The sequence below is a fragment of the Zerene cesonia genome, chromosome 27 (assembly GCF_012273895.1).
Source record: "Zerene cesonia ecotype Mississippi chromosome 27, Zerene_cesonia_1.1, whole genome shotgun sequence".
In the NCBI taxonomy this organism is placed as follows: Eukaryota; Metazoa; Arthropoda; class Insecta; order Lepidoptera; family Pieridae; genus Zerene; species Zerene cesonia.
This window is the reverse complement of record NC_052128.1, coordinates 1,040,812-1,061,805: the sequence shown is the minus strand read 5'-3', so window position 1 is coordinate 1,061,805 and position 20,994 is coordinate 1,040,812. Positions and strand designations below refer to the sequence as shown.

The 20,994-nt window shown below is 33.7% G+C and overlaps 1 protein-coding gene across 1 annotated transcript in view; it reads left to right on the top strand.

The window, feature by feature from the left end:
- Positions 1-20,994, top strand: part of LOC119837354 (brain tumor protein) — a 340,440-nt gene that overhangs the window by 25,226 nt on the left and 294,220 nt on the right. The window contains exon 2 of the mRNA XM_038362912.1: positions 12,844-12,875. The gene's annotated coding sequence lies outside the window, so the exon portion shown is untranslated. The remainder of the gene's footprint in view (positions 1-12,843; positions 12,876-20,994) is intronic.

Below are 20,994 nucleotides of genomic sequence, written 5' to 3'. Positions count from 1 at the left end.
GTTATAAGTTTACTATATCTGTGTAGGTATATTTAAGCTTGTGTGGGTTGAAAGATGTCCAGTTTTTAATATAGTCTTGAAAGAGAAGATAAAGTGAGTGTTGGACAATATAAATTGGCTTTTAGTGGTAGTTTTGGTAGAATTTTCTATACTAAGTACTATGTTTTTGTGGATGTTCTTAAAGTTATAGTTATACTTGTTTTATAACGGTTAATTTTATGGCGACGACAACTCGTCTTGTTAGAGTAGTTATCGTTTGAAAATCTGGGCTTACTATTAAGTTTATTTGTGCTGTCCGCGCCGTCCTTCGCGTGGTACCCGAGTAAAAATTTGCCTCTTTGTAAATCCAGTATAGTCTATCTTTGTACCATATTTCATACAGATAACAAATATCCATATATCCATCCGTACTTATGAACTTTCGCGTATATATTAGTAGGATTGAATCTAAAGCATCGACTTAACACACATTATAAATCCTCAACTCTTAATAGTTCACATAAACCTCAATTTGAAGGTAAAATAAACTGAAAAGAGCATTTCCTATTTATTTAGCTTTCGTAAAAAACAAGTCTGCAATTACAGTCTTATTAGTGTTTCTAAAATTTTCGTTGCAATTCCAATTTCGTTTGTAAGTTTCAGGTAAGTTTATATTTGAAAGAAAGAAAGAAAGAAAGAAAATATGTTTATTATGACACATACAGGTAAATATAACAAAGTAATAAATATAGTTAAAATATATATGTGCCTTAATTAGGCCCGCCACTCAGTGTCAGTACACTGATTTTCAGTGGATGCCTTATGCCTTATTGACAGCGGATGTGTTCATGCTCAAACTATTAAATTTATGAATGTTTTGTTAAATATAATACATGTATATTTATAATACGTGTGTAAATAATAATAATGATATACAATATTTATAAATGCACATATAGTTGAATATACATAATATTTACATATAGATAGAATATATTTTTAATAATAAAGATACAAACAATATAAGATATCATGAATAAATACCTACTTATTATATAATATACTAAGATAACTAAACAATGGGGGGGGGAGGGGGAGGTTAAGACTGTTGGCGCTTTTGAAAGTCCAGAACGTTGAAGCGTTCTTCATTAGTTTGCAGTCCAGTTAATTTATTCCAATTGGATGTTCAACAAATTTAGTTCTTGGTTTTCTATTTAGTGGCCATTTTGATTTTCCCGTTTCGTACGGAACTTAGCGCGGCAAATTGTGTTGTTTTTATGTCGTGTCGTGTGATACGAATGTTATGTTAAATTGTGTTGTTGTAGTTCCGTAACCAAAAAGTAATAAAGAATGGTGTTTTTTTTTATGCCATAAGCGGGTTCGCCTGATGGTAAGCGATCAACACCGCCCATAAACATTAGCAGAAGCCTCTGTGAATGCGTTGCTCGATTTTAAGAGAAAAGGGGTAAGAAACGGATTAATGACTGGAGAGGACTGGGAAGGGTGAGGAAAAGGAAAAGGGCTGCCTCACTCACCGTACGAAACACGGTAGCATGCTACTATTTCACGCCGGTTATCCGTAAAACCCTATAATAAGACTTCGCTGTCATAACCGAAACAACATATAATAAAACTTCAAGGTTAAGCAACGGTAGTGGCGGTCACAAATTGGATGTGTGACAAATTTTTTGCAGTTGCTTGTTAGGTGTTTGTCTAACTGTGCAATATTACGATAGTAAATAACGGTAGCTCAACATTAATTACATTTAGTACATTAAAAAAACATTCCTTATATTCCTAGCAACAACTTTTTAGTCACATATTTGTACTAAATTTCATTAAAATCGGTTCAGTGATGTAGGCGTGAGGAAAAGCCAATCAATTACTTTGACATTAATTATAGTAGCTATAAACGAATACGTATAGCGTTGCTCAATATCGCGAAAATTACCCCTTATACCCCTACAAATGAAAGTCGAAAGATATTGCGACGTAAAACAAACGAATTTGCCCCTTGTCATTTTTCATGCAGCCACAGACCATTTATATTGGAGTCGAATCACCCCTTGCGCAACGTAATTATATACTTACGATGAAATAAGGAAGAGAAGGCAGATAATTTATTTTAAACTAGCTGCGCCCCGCGGTTTCACCCGTATAAGTCCGTATCCCGTAGGAATATCGGGATAAAAAGTTGCCTATATGTTAATCCAGTTGTCCAGCTGTCTACGTACTAAATTTCATTGCAATCGGTTCAACGAGCAACGAACACACACACATCCATCCTTACAAACTTTCGTATTTATAATATTATTAGCTGTTGCCTGCAGCTTCGCCCGCGTGGTCTTAATAAATTTTCATGGTACAAACTTTCATCCCCTACTCTATCCTCTTGGGGGTAGAATTTATCTTTTTTTTCTAGAGGATTCCTACGTCTTAACTTCTATCTGCATGCCAAATTTCAGACTGATCCATCCAGTGATTTGGGTTGTGCGTTGATAGATCACAATGTCAGTAAGCCACTTTTGAGTTATACATATGTATTTAGATGGAAGAAATTTTTGGTGTATGTAGGTTATCTAATCTAATTTGAAGTTAGTAATTAGTCCATACAGTCGTTCAAGGGCGCTTGCGTTGTACGACTGGATGAATAACTAAGTATTTAAGTATTTTGGTAGTTGTTGTAGTATTCAATTGTGCGGGGTCTAAGGGCTTAGACGTGGAAAGTGCAAGCCCGATTTGCATACGCCATGTCACTCGGGACACTATTTAGGGGTTACCGCGCACATAATGGTTTGTGTATTTTATAATTTGTCTATGATCAAAAGATATGATATCTCGTTGCAAAACTAGTTCATTATTACTTGTGCTGTGATAGTCTGCAAATCGTCATCCTTTGCTTCCTAGGATATGTACGTTTAACTCTTAAGGTAGTGTATATTGACATCAGAGGTAGATAATTTTTTTTTAGATTTCTTCTAAGAATGTAGGGTTGTTTGTTGGTTCTGTTAATCTTTCAAAGACAATAGAATTAATGCATCAGTTATTCATGAAAAATAAGGAAAGCGCGTTTATATTAACATTTATAACGTTATCCAGAAACTTTGCGTTGTTAGCGAACTCGTTATCAGGCCGGTTCCGAGAATCGCTTATTACGCATCCGCACCACGCAATTCATAAGATTACAGCGTTTTATTAAATGAAATCCTAATATCCTACTAATATTATAAATGCGAAATTTTGTAAGGATGTGTGTGTGTTTGCTGCTGTTTCACGCAAAAACTTCTGAACCGATTGCAATGAAATTTGGTACGTAGACAGCTGGACAATTGGAATAACATATAGCTTTTAATCCCGATATTCCTATGTGATACGCGATACTTACGCGGGTGAAACCGCGGGGCGCAGCTAGTACTTTATAAGCACTTGGTCTCACCGTCTCCACGCGGGTTGAAATCAAAATATGTACGTATGTTCTTGTGTGACACGTGGTGTATACAAGCTTCTTTTGTATCTAAGGTACTAGCCTACCGCCCGCGGTTCCGCCCGCGTGTTAACAGGAAAAAAGCATAATTACCGGTAATCGAACCCAGGATCTCTTGGTTCGAAATCCACGCGTTAACCACTGTAGCAAGGAGGCGATCACAGGAGAAATATATTGGTATAAAAACTGATAAGAAATGTTATTAGCCATCTCGCTCTCTCCTCCATTTCGCGCCATAACCCGCCGACTTTCGGCTTATCACACTTCGGTACTTCAGTACTAGTCCCTCATGTATTGTGGAGGCCTATTACTGCCCTCATATTGAGTGAACCCTTATGTTAACTTGATAACTAACTTGCGTCCATATCTCGTATAACTGTGTGTAGAAATTGTTTTAGTTACGACAATTTCATCATCCACTCTAACGTGTTAAGGTCTATTTTCGCGTGGAGTTATTCTTTTCAGATTCTTCTTTATACGAATTTATATGTTGGTCAAAATTTATTCTGTTTAGCGACAGACGTGAAAATGTTGTGAACAGCTGATGAATTTATTTTTGCATTTGTAATAATTGTATTGATCATAAAGACGGTAGGAATTTAAGATAAACAATTAGGCAACTAATATATTTCTACTCACCCCATATATGTTCCCACTGCTGGGACACAGGCCTCCTATGGGGGTTCAGGCCATAATCCACCACGCTGGCCGAGTTCGGGTTGGCAGATGTCACATGTCGTCGAACTTTTATTTCTCCGACATGCCGATTTTCTCACGATGTTTTCCTTCACCGTTTCGAGGGATGGTAATGTTATCCACATGTGCAGAAAAATTTAAGAATCAATTTTATTTTCTGCACGCTCACCCGGCCTCGAACCCCCGACTTATCGATTTTGAAGTCGAAGGTCCTTACCACTGAGCCACTAATGCTTGCAATATTATGAATTTTTAAATACACAAAACATTGGGTAAAATCCCTTTGGGTACCCTAAAAATGATACAACAGTAATGTAATATTCTTAAATATTATATAAGCCAAGTAAAAACAATAAAATTAACTTTGCATTAGACGCGGATAGTAAGATTATTTTTAATTACCCCAGTAGTAGTTTGTCATCAAAACTTTATGCAGCGGGTCTTAGTCCGTAAATTCAGTTTTAATCTCGGTACAAAAGCTTCTTACGGGATATTTGTGTATGTCAGTTTTATGACGTCATTTCCTGGAATAAATTGCGAAGAGGCATTAGCGAGTTTTATAATCTGTCCAAGATTTATAAGTAGGCGCTCGTAACGTTAGAAAGGTCTGGGTTGAGGTCTCCATAGACTAATATACGATGTTGTCTGTGATATAAAATGTAATTATAAAAATTATTAATTTTCCCTAAACCAGAGCTCTGCAAACAAATCGTTAGTAAACATAGGTGTGTGTTTGGATGTATGTTTGTGTGATAAATGAGTATACTAAAATAATTATATTTTTTAGTTTTTAAATTTACAATTAACGTTTTTTTGGTGGAATGGCAGTAGAGTCAACTATACGTAGATATTATTAATAAAAAAGTTTTATGGGTACATTTGAGTATCTATTGAATTATGAACTATTGAAATATTGCAATATTCAGTTAGTATTTGAGACGTACCTTATTTCATGCACAATAAGGTCTAAACTAACAAAATGGTAAATTTGTCAAAGGCCATGTCATACATTTCAATACTTTTTAATATACAATCATAATTCCTTGCAATTACACAAACAGCCAATAAGTAAATTCTTTATTTTACAAAATAATTAACTTCTACATAATTTAACAGATAAAAATCACTACTGAATTAACAAATCTTCACAGAATAATTTGTCATTCCGAGATTTAAAGTTGAAGGTGCGACAGCGAAAAAGTAACGAGGGATTTTTCGCCCTTAATTTAGTAACTCACAAGACAAACGTGCGTAATAAATCTCGGTGATCATTCGAGAAAAATCTAGAAGCTTCGAGAACACTTGAGCTGCGTAATTTGCGAGATTATTAAATTGTTTAATGACGATTGTCGCCGGGGCTCAATTTCTTGTAAGAATTGTTCTATCACTTTTACTTTATTATGATTAGTTTTAATTTATTTATGCAGTAATCTCTTCTCTTATTTAAATAATAATAAATATAAATGAAAAGCAAAACATAAATTATACTTACACGTGACACAAAATCTTTCCATATTAATTTAACACTAACCGTTTGTCCCGGTTTCGGCTAACCTCACAAATAAATAAAATTGTATAGCCCTAATTTGTTTCGAAATGAAATTAAAAAATGTAGTTGCTCTGTGGTGAATTTATAAAATTGGTCAGATATTTCTGTGTTATCGACACAAAAAAACAAAAAATTAAATCCACCTTTATGTGATATGATGGTGTACCTTACCATATACACAAACCATCCACAGACAAAACACCACTAACAAAATACTTTCTTAATATCAAATGTCATATTTGTCGTCAAATAAAGATCAAGTGTGAGGTCAAATAATTTTTGGCGCGAATCCAGCGTCGGTGATTTGATGTCCACAGATCATCATATGTCATCTTGACAATTGAATTAATTCTACGACGCCATCTTTTTTTGCGATGGAGCAAATACCCGGGGTATTCGCTTTATTTCGAAAGTTAGTTCTTATGGGTGGATATACAGATGTGGAAATAATTGAATCGGTACTACGAAATAGTTTCAATTAAGGGACAGTTCAACAATTTTTGTTATATGTTTTTTTCATAATTATAAAACTTATACAAACACTAGCTGCGCTCCGCGGTTTTACCCGCGCAAGTCCGCATCTCGTAGGAATATCGGGATAAAAGTTACTTACATGTTATTCCATTTGTCCAGCTATCTACGTACCAAATTTCATTGCAATCGTTTCAGCAGTTTTTGCGTGAAAGAGCAACAAACACACACAAATCCTTACAAACAAAGTAGGATAGGATATTTTCAGATGAAGTGTGTAATAAAGACCATACTTTTGAGGCATCCCCTTCGTGTATAAATTTATTTGAAATTAAGTTTATAGAAGTCTACTGTATAGATTATGAGTGCACCGGTCTACATGCATGTGACGGGTTCCGGATTCAATCCTAGTAGAGACCAACAAAGAGTTGGCAATAGGCACGTTTTATATTATTTACCTCGTTGTTCTCCTTTTCTTTATCCCTTTATCTATCCTTTCCTTATGCCTTATCCATTAAAACTGGGCAACGCATTTGAAGAGGCCCTACCTTTACAAATGTTAATGCATATTTTGTCTTATTTGTCTGGTAGATACATAGATCTGCAATACTCTTAAATGCATCGTCCACTTGATCGTATAGAAAACCGATGAGTGAAACAGTATATAGCCTACAATAGCGACACATCTCTTAATAAACGGTAAACAGCAAAGTATTTCACGTGTATTTCACTATATAAACTTCGTTATTTTAGCACGACGTACGGATTGCAGCACGTTTGCTGACGAATTTAAAAACGTACTTAACCATTTTAAACTCGGCCAACTTTGGTTCGAAATTCAAGTTCCGTCCAATTATTAAAAATAAAATAAAACGTGACAGTTTGAAGACTTGTAAGCTCATATTATTTAGTTATAATTTAAATTCCATTATATCATTGAAACTGAATTTCATGACAGTCTATCTTCACTAGCCCTTTTTTTTTTATAGTGGAGAATGCTCATGCATACCCACGGCCTTCGGGGAAAGACCGCGGGTTATGTCGGACTCCTACTGCCTATATGCCATAGGCAGTAGACCTATCGACTAAACTCCACTGTGTACGGAACACAGTGGAGTTTAGTCGGTAGGTCTACCACTCACCACGTTAGCCGAGGTCGTGGGAACTCTTCGAGAAATCGTCCACGACCATCTTCACTAGCCCTACACTATACAATCTGTCAAAGAAATACATATGTATCTATACTTAAAGAATACAACCCTCTAGCTACAGATAGTATATATATTATCTATGGTATTAGTTATACTAAGTATATAATATAATAAAGCTACCTCTGACGCAGTTGAATTCTACCTATTTAGATAAATTCCTCAGTAGAAAATTCAATAATCATTAATAAACAAGCAAACTACGAGACGGTCGTAAATAAATCACCCCCATCGCTTCAATAACGGAAAAATTAGTTTAATACAATCCAGTTAATCCCTAACGATCGCTGAACAATAAAAATTGTAAACGCGTCTTGAATGGCGCGAAAATCCTTTATATTAGAAAATTTAACGTTTTGATAAATAGCCGGCTGTCAGGCCATAAATCAGACGAAATAACCGGGTTTCTATTAGCCAGCTAATGCTTTGTGAACGTACTTCTGTTAATAGATTAGTTGCTTGCATTGTGGAAGAAGCATCCTGTATATGTATTGATTCCATTGTTGTTTTATTGATAATTCTTTTAGCCTATTTATCACTACATAGTATAAAACAAAGTCGCTTTGCGCCGGCTGTGTGCATGTATGTTTTGATGGTTTTTTTTATAGACAGAGTGATTCAATTAAAAGGTTTATATGTAAAATAGAATAAAATATGGGGAGAAAGAGGTTTTACTCCGAATATAACACGTGCAAAACCGCGGGTAAAAGCCCGTATATTATATAAGACATATAATAAGACACTGATAGCATATTTAACACACTTTTCAAATATATCAAATGTTTATAAGATATCTTTATTCAATGGAAACGATAGCATTGTAACGATCTGTAAAACACACACGAAGTTTCACGTAACATTAATCCGCTCTGTATTACATAATGCCCCGTAATTCCTACACATTCGATAATAGCACAAATACTCCTAACCTTGGAAGTTAGCAAACGACTAATTTATTCAGAGCACGATCCGTCAAATCTCCAAAATTAAACACGTAACTTAGGTTTGAATTCGCTACCATCAGTCAGGCTAAATCTGAGATCAAGAGAGTCCCTTGACAAGACGAATGATCGTAAGTTTACGCCACGGTGACGCGGAATTGTAAGTGACGTTAGACACTCTCAGTCTGCTAAAGCCATGCTGGAAAACAATATAGTACGGCTAATGGATAAGATAAGAACGGTGGTGGTTCAGTGTTAAGGGTCTCGGATTTTAATCAAAAAGTCGCCGCTTCGACCGCACGAGCAAGCAAGAAATAAACGGATTTTTCAATTCATCTGCGTATATGGGTAATATCACTGCTTAAAACGGTGAAGGAAAAAATCGTGAAGATACGGGCATGTCGAAAAATCAAAAAGTTCGACGACATAACATGCCAACTGCCTATTCGCACTTGGTCTACGTGGTGGATTACTGGAGTGGGAACATTGTACATGGGAAGAACTATCGACCTTACTCTTATTCAAAAATCCCAATTTTTTGCGTATTAATAATATAAACATATTTTATCTTCATAACAAATTATTAATATATTTATAAATATGTCTTCCACTCAAGAAAATAAACTCGTTTGTCTATTTATATTTTAACTGAGTGGGCATAATTTAGAAACAAAAAACAGAAATGAATTAGTTAAAACTAATGATACGTAGTTAGTACGTTTACAAAAAAAAAAATAATAATAATCAGGCTTATAATGACTATGTGCAATTGACGATATTTTTTATATAATAATAAACACCAATCGATACAATATTAACAGCTTTTAGCGCGACAGTTTACCAATATAAAATCCATCATTGTTACGATAGAATTCAGTACGCAAACGTGTCTTCAGAACAGCGTAAAATACCTCAATCTACAGTGTGTCGGAAATTCGGAATCATCTCAGTTTCAGAGATTTCTTCGTCGATTGCCAATTTGTCCCGTGTCAAAGTCGGAGCTCGGTTCGCCTCCTACAATCCCTTTGATTGGTGTTTCTATTTGATCTTAAATTTAACGTGTTGGAACTGATAAAGCATGGGAGTGGAACATTTGTTCTGACTCGAGTTACTATGAGATAATATTTCGAGTTGTTGAATATCTTTTGAGTATCAATTTGGAATGTCAATAGAATCGAATTTGTTTATCCATAAAATTGCTATAAATTGTTATAGTTTAAATATAAAATATAGCTCCAAATTTATGTTTAATTGATAAATCAATTTGGTATTAATAGAATTATTTATGTTCGGCAGTAATTTTGTTTTTCAGATGAAGAATATATTTTTTATTTGTATTTTTATGAATTATATAAAATGTAATCATTATTCATGAATAAAAAATTGTAATTTCATGCCTACTAATAGAGGCGATTTTCTTTAAATTTCACTTACAAGAAGCATTTTGCGAGCTGGCCCAATTCGTGTCGAAGCGTGCTCCACTCTCACACTCAAAACACTTAAATAAACAACGCGTATTTCTATACAGTTGTATTTATTATTCTTATCTCGTTCCTGTTAGATCCCTAACGAGTCGCTAAAAGTTTATATTTACCCCCTTCATTTAAATTCCCCGAGTACGATAGCCCGAAAATAATTAACTGTGAAGAATTAAGTTTTTGGACGAAGTCTTGGGAGTAATGGCTTCGAAAAGGCTTTATTGCGATAAATTGCTATTGGGAAGGAAGCAAAATTATCCTCATTTGAAAACGTTGCACGTAACAATGTTAAACATTCGGATATTAAAGAATTTTTAACGGAATTAAAGCGGTTTATTAATTATCACGCATCTCCATTTTGTATTATATTTGAAACTACGTTCAGTCTTTTATATGAACTAAATGTATTCGTTTTGCACCTATTTGTATTAACAGTGAGGACCAATATAAATAAATGTTATTTTAGTAATTTCATTTTACTATAATTCGCTTTTGGTAAAACTCAAACAATTACCTACACCTGTAATTATATGGAAATAAATTAAATATGTAAAATTATCAGTATGAGTACATTTATTTTAATGGTTATTACTTTATTAATGTAATTATTAAACTAATTAACTTTCTGCAATCGCTACTTTAATATTATAAATGCGAATGTAACTCTGACTGTCTCTTCTTCCCTAAATCATTGATTCAATTTAGATGAAATGTGGTACTGAGATAGCTTGAATCCCGAGAAAGAACATAGCAGATACATTTATCCCTGAATTCCCACAGACAGAAACTATGCAAATAAAAGCGGGAACGGGAAGCTGATGTCTATTTTTTCTTAGTCTATGGCATCAAAGTCGCAATTGGAATAGTAGTCATAAAAAATCCTAAAATTCCAATCAATCTAACAATTTAAAAGTCTTCGCAGTCATATTAATACATAACTTCTAAAATATGTTTAAGTACAGTGAAATCTGATGTTATTCTAAAAACATACTGCATTATTCAGACATTTACAGGAACATCGGTAAATGCTTGAAGAAACAATACAAAGACATAACCTATAGTAGTATATAAAATATTATTTTAATTGGTATAATTTTAAAATAGCTTAGTATTGTAATGTCAAAAGTAAATCAGAATTATGGCAACATTGAATATCGAAAGAAAACCCAACGAAAGCTAAACAGTGTGAAAAGAACTGAAAAACGACCGCAAACTGGAACCGAATTTTCCATGTAAAAATACTTCAAACGCGCTACTGGTTTCGTAAAATGAAGCCAAAATCGGAATAAGAGGTGAAAAATCGTGAAAAAAATATATTAAAACCGAAACCTTTGTTGGTAAACCATTGTTTACTGACAGCGGTGGAAAATACCTTAAACTGAAATATTTTAAATTTCATCCATCTTGTCGTTGGCGATAGCTGAAATTCAATATGGATTATTAAAAATATATTGGACGTGTATTTTTAAAGATAAAATAAAATTTGTTCTTTATAGTTATTTCGTTAATGAGCGCTGAGCGCTGTGTTACAGTATTTAATAAGACGCATTATTATAGGTTGTGCTTTATTATTTTAAATCTGAAATTTTGTAGGTAATTGTTTTCCTGCAAAAAGCTATGGAATTGTTCGGATATTCGAGATTTTATGCTTAATTCGGAACAGTAGCCTAATAATTATGGATATATATTTCGGATTCTGATTATGCAAATGAGGAATCCCTATCCTTTACATTGTTGATACTTTTTTTAAAGCTAGTAAATAAATATCTAACCTGACGGTTTTAATAGGATTCCACATCTGTTTTTCATTATCTAAGACTGTCTTTAAAAAGAACAAACAACCGTAAGGTCGATAAAATTAGATAAAATTAGATAAATTTGCCAATTGGATCATTTGTCGTTTTTCAAACAAGACTATTGCAAAAATAATGTGTATCGAGATCGAGGGGTCCTGGGTTCAATCCCAGGTGGGTTAAGGAAATTTTAAGAATTTTGTAGTTGTATTGTTTTTAATTTTATTTTTTTATTTCAATGCACGTTATGTTATAGTGTGAACGTTAACACTATACAAACGCTCTGAATGGCTGAATGAAATGATCTGGCATGAATCTTCCGGATACGTTTACCACTATTTCATTGGTTGACTTTTGTATTCTTTAACCAGTAAATTATTTTTGAATATAAAAAAGCAATATCTTATTAGATATAAATTCAAAACATAAAGGGGAAATAGGTTACACTCGGCTGAAGTGCGCCTTTGTACTGCAGAATATTAATTAAGTGGGTTACTCTTTGGAATAAAGCATGGTCAATTTAAGGTCAGTGCCTTTAAAAGCGATATATTTAATATGAATGTGAAAATCTCTTTATACAGATTAATGTTTCATTGAATTTTTTTTCAAACACTGCAAAGAAAATAACTTTTAACTTGTTTTTGTTTATAAAATAATAACTTTATCGCGCGGTTTCCTATAGATACTCGATTAAACTAGACTTTGATCTATCTCCGTGTCAAATTTCATCCTTATTCAATCGAACGTTCTCGTGTAATAGCGTGGCAATTAATCAAAGTACTAATAAATTCCGTTTTTTTATTGCTTTAATCCAGATTACCCTGTACGACGTTTTTAATTCATTTATGGGACAATGTATAGGCTTTTACAATAGAATTTCTCATAGTGTTCTCAAAGAGTTTAGTCGTGCTAATTAAAAACTTATATATCTGTATGGAAGATGAAAACCCATGGAATGTTGTGCCTTAAGAACCACAGGTCATTATTGTTATGTAAAAATAACATATTATGTAGAAATAAAAAGAATTTTTTAAAACAAAACTACAAAGTTCCTTGCCGGCTCTTTTCTGTAGAAACTGCTTCACGAACCGGTGGTAATAATAAAGCTGTGTTATGACGATTCAGACGTGATTTTGGAAGAGGTCTGAATGAATAAATAAATATTTGAGTTTGAGTTGTGCTTAGTGTTTATTTTTTTATAAGAATATAACTAGAACACTATTAACAATTACTTATTTTTTCAGGTGAATTCCACCTAACCAACTATCGCAAAAAGGTATGTAACGTCTTCAGTATTTTAGACAAATTCAATTGTCAAATATCTTTGTCTGAGTAATATAACATATTTATTGTCAAGCGTAATAAATTGATTCAAATTTCAAATTCAAATTTGTTTCTTAAATCAAACACTTAACCTAACCTTACAGTTAAGTACACCACGGTAGCAGTATAAATAGGCATCAAACAATGAAAGGTTGAAGACCAATATCTTTGCTAGGTTACGGAGTAACCTGTATTAAAGATATCAGTACCATATCATCATTGATATTTCAATTATATTTGTCAAGTTAATAAATTTTTGTGTTCCTTAAAAACGGGTATACGGGTATATTTTATGGAACACCTATTTTATATTGAAATAAATCCAATTGTATAATTGTACCACTTTAAGCAAGATAGAAGATTAGAACTTACCTCTTGTGTTTCTCAGTATATCTCACCAATAACATAGTATAATCATATGACGTCACTATCATAAAGACAATATAATATATGTATTCGTAAATTGTAATAATATATAAAACCATAGAAGTGCTGATTAACCATAACGCCAACAAATTATAATTTACACGTATCAACCACAAATAACCTTGTGTACTTGATAAGCGTATTACTATCCTTTTCCCACACATTATTAATTATATAACTGTCGCATTCACACAATTATTATTATATAACGCATTTATAATAAAAATAGTAACGGTACATATAAAATTATAAGTAAAAAGAAATATGGGAAAAAAAGTCAAATTCAAAAATATTTTTCTGAATCGCGCAAGTGATATTTTTTTAGCCGGTACGTATATAACACACGCGCCGCATTGACTCAGAGGGAGTCCGTTTCTACACAGGAATTCGGTACAAGGAGCGGATCCGTTCTAAATCCGCTCCCAAGTGAGTGCCTCCATTAAGTTGGACCCATACGCAATATTGTCATCAGATGGTCGGGTTTGGTGTTGCCCTGGAACCAGATGCAATATTCAGTGAAGGGACTGCTGTTGCGGTCAATATTGAGCCATGCCTGTGAATCCAGGTCATTATGAGGTTTAAATAGAGGAAAAATGTTCCCCAACACCACTGTAGTAGAAAATTTGACTCTCTTTTTGCTAGATTTATGACAAAATTAATGTTAACGTTTTGTTTTTTGTTGAGTGATTTATTGATTTTAAATATATGGAAAATAAAACGTTAGCAATGTTTTGTTTAATATGTAAGATTTAAGAGAAAAATAACTGTAAAACCCAAATATCTACTACATATAAAAACCATAAATCAGTTACATTAGTATTATTATAATATAATACTGATAAATAGAAAAAGCACAATCTATGACCGTTATAAAACTAGTTATTACGCAACACCCGATATGAACAAGGGTTTTAAAACAGGTTTTCACAAGACCATTGTTCGTTAATCCTATTCATCCAGGCATACGCAGCCCTGCGCAAGTAATAATAAAGCAAATTCAACATCTTTAAACTCTACCCGTTAGCATTACATTAAAATTATATCTTACTTCTATTCAGATAAAGTCTAAAACACAATTGCACGTTGGAAATTTTCTGAATCGCGCAAGTTAAGTTTTTTCACTTCCTACGGATATATACCGCGTATCGTTCGTATTAACAGGGAGTCCGTTTCTACAAAGGTAAATGGTTGCGGGATGGAGCCATGTTAAATTCGTCCCATCAAGCGTTCAAGCTCCAATTCATGCCCTATTGCGCCCCACGTGGTCTAGTGGTTTACGGCCGACATGGTCTGTACGGTCCTACATTCAGTGTCAAATGTTCAGGCTCAGTGCTCTCGAAGTACCGAGGTTAAATGCTCCTCAAATCCACTCTGTAGAAGATACGACTCTCTTTTTAGTATTTTCTTGTGTTTGATTTTACGCGAGTATTATACATTTAGAAATTAAAAACTTTTTAAAGGATTTGAACGCGATTTATTAATTATATTGCTGACTGAGACTTACAGTCTCCGCGTAACCACGCTCGCTCTAAAGTGTTCGAAACGTTGGGTTAATAATATAATGAATAAATCGCCTTTAAATCCGTTAAAAAGTTTTTAATTTCTAGACTCTCTTTTTGTTTTATAGGCCGCGGCGATATAAACATTCAATTCATCTTATGTGATGGAGATATATATAGGGCCGGTTTCGCAGATCCTTAAAGGTTTCGTTTTTTATTCGTATTATAAGTGTGATATATGGGTACGGACTACAAGTAATGTATTTTTATATTAAAGTAATAGATTTGCTCATAGATTAAAAATATATAAGATCATATAAATAAGAAATGCAGAAGCTTCTGCATTCGTTACCTAAAATGATTTTTTCTTTGAACGCTGGTACCTCCCGTATGGTGCCATTAAATTATGTGTTTTGACAATTTCGAAGGAAAGCTTAGTGAACAATTATTATTTCCGGAAAAATATTAACGGCGCTGTTAGTATGTACGACTCATAAAAAGCGAAGTACCGTGTCCCCTACTGGGGTATGGGACAGATGATATACGTCTGTTTCACTGATCGATTTTCTTTATGGACAAGTAGGTGATCAGCCTCCTGTGTCCTGCCAGACCGAGACATTTTTTTTTGCGTCTCTACCGGGAATCGAACCCAGGACCCCTCGGTTCTAAGCTCACGCGCTAACCACTGTACCAAGGAGGCGGTCATGTACGACTCATACGGTGGTATAATTCACACTGACTAAAGCTATAATCACACACTGGGCTCTCGTCATTTCGCAGCTGCCGTTACAAATGGGGTTATCTAGGGTTAATAGTATCTTCCTGTTATAAATATGGCGTATGGGACATAACTCAGTGACACCCACTCAGGATGTTTGTACAATCAATCATTGATAGTCACTCGATGATATTCTTCATTCACATTAAATTTGTTTTTTTATTGTGATAAATGTTGCTTAGACACCCACGGCCCTCAGGGGATAATCCGTGGGTTATGTCGGATTCCTACCAACTAATACCCCTCTTTCACAACAAGGTCATGGGTCCGTCTTAACATTTCCGCGACCACATGATGCCTAAAATAAATGCACTAGGTAAATGCTCGGATGTACGAGTATGTAAAAAGCCCAATATGGTTGAGGACTTTAATAGGATGCAACAGTAACCCTCTTTGTTTATTTGCTGTGCTCTCTTAACAATATGCTCAGAGGCGCAATGGTTAAGGCCTCTGATTTGAAATAAAAGGAAAGGGATTCAAAAAGATAAATTGATTTGTCAAATTGTTTACACGTTGAGAAATTGTTTAAGAATAGTAATATTTTTATCTTTCGATGAGAAATTTCTCAGTTATAAAGCATTTTAATCTTCTGTGTCCCTACAGTGGGAATAAATGTGAACTTATGATGATCATTTGCATCTATGAGAAAAATAATAGTGAGTTTTTAAAAAGCAGCTTTATGTATTAGTTGATAACATCTTAATCCCTTTGGCTGTCTTGGGATGGTTTACAAACTGTTATTTTTATTATTATTCTAGGGTAGGAAATGAATGCTGGTATATAACATTTATTTTTATGACTATTGGGTCAAGAGTTGGATGACCTCTCTATTTTTTTTATGATATTTCCTTTTTTGTCTTTTTTCTATTCCCTTCAATACAGATCTTTCTAGATTTGTAATGTATAGTTTTTCAGGCTACCATTGAAATTTTTGTATAATTCTGCATGCCTGAGAAATTACAATGAAGACTTGCAAAAGCTTATATACCCAATGAATTGATAAATATATTTGAAGTAACACAAAATTGAGAAAATGTTAAGTTTATGGTTATTTATATTAAAGATTAATTGACTCTTAGATTCTTGTTTACGACAAGTCTATTTATCAACATCTTATGAATTTTCGATTCATTTTTCTTAATTTCTGTTAGCTTCGTTATTTTGAAGTTCTTATGTATTAGCTAATTATGTATTAATAATTTCATTACGTTTATTTTCCATTCACTATAACACGCGGTTCCTAGAAATGTTTCAAAGTTTAAGACATCGAGATCTTCGCTGATGTTCCTGTGAATTATTGCTATCATATTGCGTTAAGTTTGCATTTTGCTAAACTATTTGAAAAAATAGCAGAGTTCTTTAAATTTTAAGCAATTTTTTCGCAGTGTTATGCTGAATGGAATTTGCTATTGAGAAATACGAAATGTAGTACAGAAGCGATGCCCAAGTTGCTAAAGAAATGTGAAAATCTTGAGAGTTTTCTGAAAATAAAAAAATTCCGCTTTAAATCTTTTAATTACTCGGCATTTTACGAATATTCTTACCGCTACTAAGATATTTCAACTTTAATTTTATTACATATAAATTGTATGTTTGTTTATGAACTTGAATGTATTCTAAATAATTATTTCTCTATTGGTTTTTGTTGCTAAGTTGGAGTGCACAATCACATTTTTATATTAAATTATAATTTAACACAATTTTTCAGCATTTTTTCATAAGAATAGAAGAAATTTGATAACTGAAACGGAATCACTGGTGGCCGAGGTCAGGCTAAGGACGCGGGTTCGAATCCCGCCTAGTGATTAAATTTTTCAGTCCTTTAAAAAATTCACATTTATGAAGTACTAGCTTTTATAGCATTCGAATCCTATTATCATACTAATATTATAAATGTGAAAGTTTGTAAAGATGTGTGTGTGTGTTTGTTACTCTTTCACGCAAAAACTACTGAACCGATTGCAATGAAATTTGGCATGTAGACAGCTGGACAACTGGAATAACATATAGGCAACTTTTTATCCCAATATTCCTACGGGATACGGACTTACGCGGGTGAAACCGCGGGGCGCAGCTAGTAGTATAAAAAATGCGAAAGTTTGTAGTGGTGTATGGATGTTTATTAGTCTTTCACACAAAAACGACTGATACGAACGAACGATAGGGTAATTTTTTATGTAAAAAAAACGAAATAAATATATAAACTTAAAAATTTAATTTACTTACTCAGTGAGCTGGTTATTGTTTTAGAATTTAATAATAGTTTGTGTATTGTACACGAACAATAATTAAAGATGGTGTTAAAAATAAAAACTATGTAAATTTTATCATAGGGACCAACTTCAAGATGCGCAAGATTGATGAGTCCAATGCTGATTTTATTCTTTATATGTAGTTCTTCTGTGCGTGTGTTTGCCACTCAATTCTTTATAAACGACTGCATAAATTTAAATGAAACTTTTTACCCTAGGTCCATATAAAATGGTTACATGGCAAATCAAACGCGAGCGAAGCGACAGGCAAAAACTTGTTGGATATAAACAATAATCAAGACATTACCATCAACACGGAAAATTACGTTTTTACCGAAATTACCAACGTGTAAATGAGTAAAAATAAGCAGATAATTGGCAGTTATGTATAACCCATTTCCAGTGTGATGGATTTGACATGTAAAACAGTTATTATGGGCACATACACTGGATTCAAAATGGCGGACGGTCGCCGAGGCATGCGATGGCAACAGGTCCATTTACCCTAGTTAGTTTTTGATGGACTACTTACATTTGATCCGCGGATTTAATTCAATAACTCTGTTGTTTTTATAATTGGCTAAGGTGCTGGGTCGCCTGATGGTAGCGACCATATGCCCATGAACAATTGCAGGCCTTGATAATGTTCATGGGTAGTGACAGATTGGATGAAAGCTATCTTTGATAATGTATATGCATAAAAAATTTCATCATAATCCGATCGGCTGTTTATTAGTGAAAGAAATTAGTATTTTCTTATGTTTTATTTTGGACAAGTATAATGCATTCAGAAATCAAAAACTTTTAACGGTTTTTACTAACCAGTCTTCCCGTGACCACGCTCTCTGTAAAGTGTACGAAATGTCAGGTTAAATCTTACACGAGTGAAAACGCAGGGCGCAGCTAGTATGGTATATATCCTTAATATGTATATCATATTATCCTTATCTTCTTTTGAAGATTTTTCACTTTGACCTATATATTATAAATCGCGTTTGAAATCCGATAAAAAGTTTTTAATTTCAAACATTCATCCTGTCTTACCAAATATCCATATCTTTACTTCGTACGAATTTTAACTTCACTTTTTCACAAGTTCAGAAGACACCCCAACGTTACGTAACATAATAGTGGGGTATTATGTTAATATATTATATAAAATTAAGATAACCCTGTATTCAGAAGTCAGAACACGCACGCGTTCGCCGAGATATATCCTCGAGGTCGAATGAACAATGATGTTGTTTCATTATTCCCGGAACTTTTCTACTTGGCTACTTTTTTATATGGCAATTTTTACTTATTTTATAAAAATGTATCAAGTAATTCAGTTGTATTTGTTTTATTATACATTCGCAAGTTGATCGAAATATGTCGCATTTATTTAATATGATTGTGGATAAAAGCAGATGTTTATTAATATGTCATTTTATATAACATAACATTTTTTTGTTATTTAAACGCTGTTTTACCTTAAATATATACTTAAAGAAAACAATAAACAAATATACAATTATAACTAAGATTCATTCCAAAAGTGTCTGACAAATAACTTAGAAAGCCTTAGAACTGTAACATAAGACAATCTTAGTGTGTGTGTGTGTGTGTAAGTTTATCGATACAAATACATCCACCTGACCCTAATCCAGCACACCTTAAACAAATTCAAGGGCCCGTTTCGAAACAAAATCAGTCCCTGTCATATTTTTCACAGCGAGCGCCCGTTAACGTAACCCTATAAACACTCAATAGATAAGAGTGCTCCACTATTGAACGCGGTGACGCTGGAGTGACGGTTTTTAATCGAACGAGTTACAATTGATATCAGGTTTGCATACATCGTGAAATGTTTTGAAAACTGGTTTTTCGATGTCATTTTGAGACCAAAGGTATATTGTATACTGGAACTCTTTAGTGTCCGATTGAAAGTAGATTGAACAAAGAAGGAAAGCTACCCCGATTATTAAAGTAGACAGCTTTAAACAAGATGCTATAAAGACTTTAGTTACTAGTACCTGCGCCCCGCGGTTTTACTCGCGTAAGTTTGTATCCCGTAGGAATATCGGGATAAAAAGATGCCTATGTGTTATTCCAGTTGTCCAGCTATCTACGTACCAAATTTAATTGCAATCGGTTCAGTAGTTTTTACGTGAAAGAGTAATAAACATACACATATCCTCACAAACTTTTGCGTTTATAATATTAGTAGGATTATAAATATAGGTAATATTAGCGACTTATTAAATAACACTAAATTAAAAATATGTTGGTTTATCCCTATTCTATGCTCTTACTACCGTACTATAGATATACAATACCACTCAAACAAATTTATATAAAATCAAAAGCTACAAGATGTTGCGATCCATTATCTAGAAAAATGATGTTTATAAAAAAGACGAGAGCATTTCACTTGCACGTGGATGGAGCCATCAGTCACTACGGAGTTATTAAAGGGACGATTGATTTATTACTTTAAGTAGATGTTTGTATCGCTTTGATAAATTGATGTTTGATAGAATAGTTTTCTAGTCATGCGATTTATGGACGGTTAGGGGACTGGGTCTTGTCTGTTTTTGAGTGTGGGAGTCGAGCACGCTTCGGCATGAATTGGGCCAGTACCGGGGAAAAACCCACAGAATACCGGCTCGAAATTATTAATAAATGTATGTTATTGTGTTTCGTACGGTTAGTGGGGGAGCCGGAGAACCTTTTCCTTTACCTCACCCGTAGTCCATTTCTTCTTTTCAGCCGTCAATCCTTTCCTTATCCCTGATCCCCGGGCAGCGCATTCGCGGAGCCAACTGCGAATGTTCATGGGCGGTGATGATCGCTTACCATCAGGCGAACCACTAGCTCAGTTGCCCTCTATGACATTTAAAAAGAAAATTGAATTAAGAATCTCAAGTGAAATTTTAAGTCTTTTCCTTGAGCTGGTACGAACTCAACTACTTTTAAGAAGAAATTAAAACATCTTAATAAATTATTACCTGAAGTTAATATGTTTAAATGTTTAAAAAAATATAGTATACGATAATTTATTTAAAAATAATCTCAAATGTATTTAAATGTACAAGTTATAGGTCAGTGTGTCAAAATTATTTCAGCATACACAAA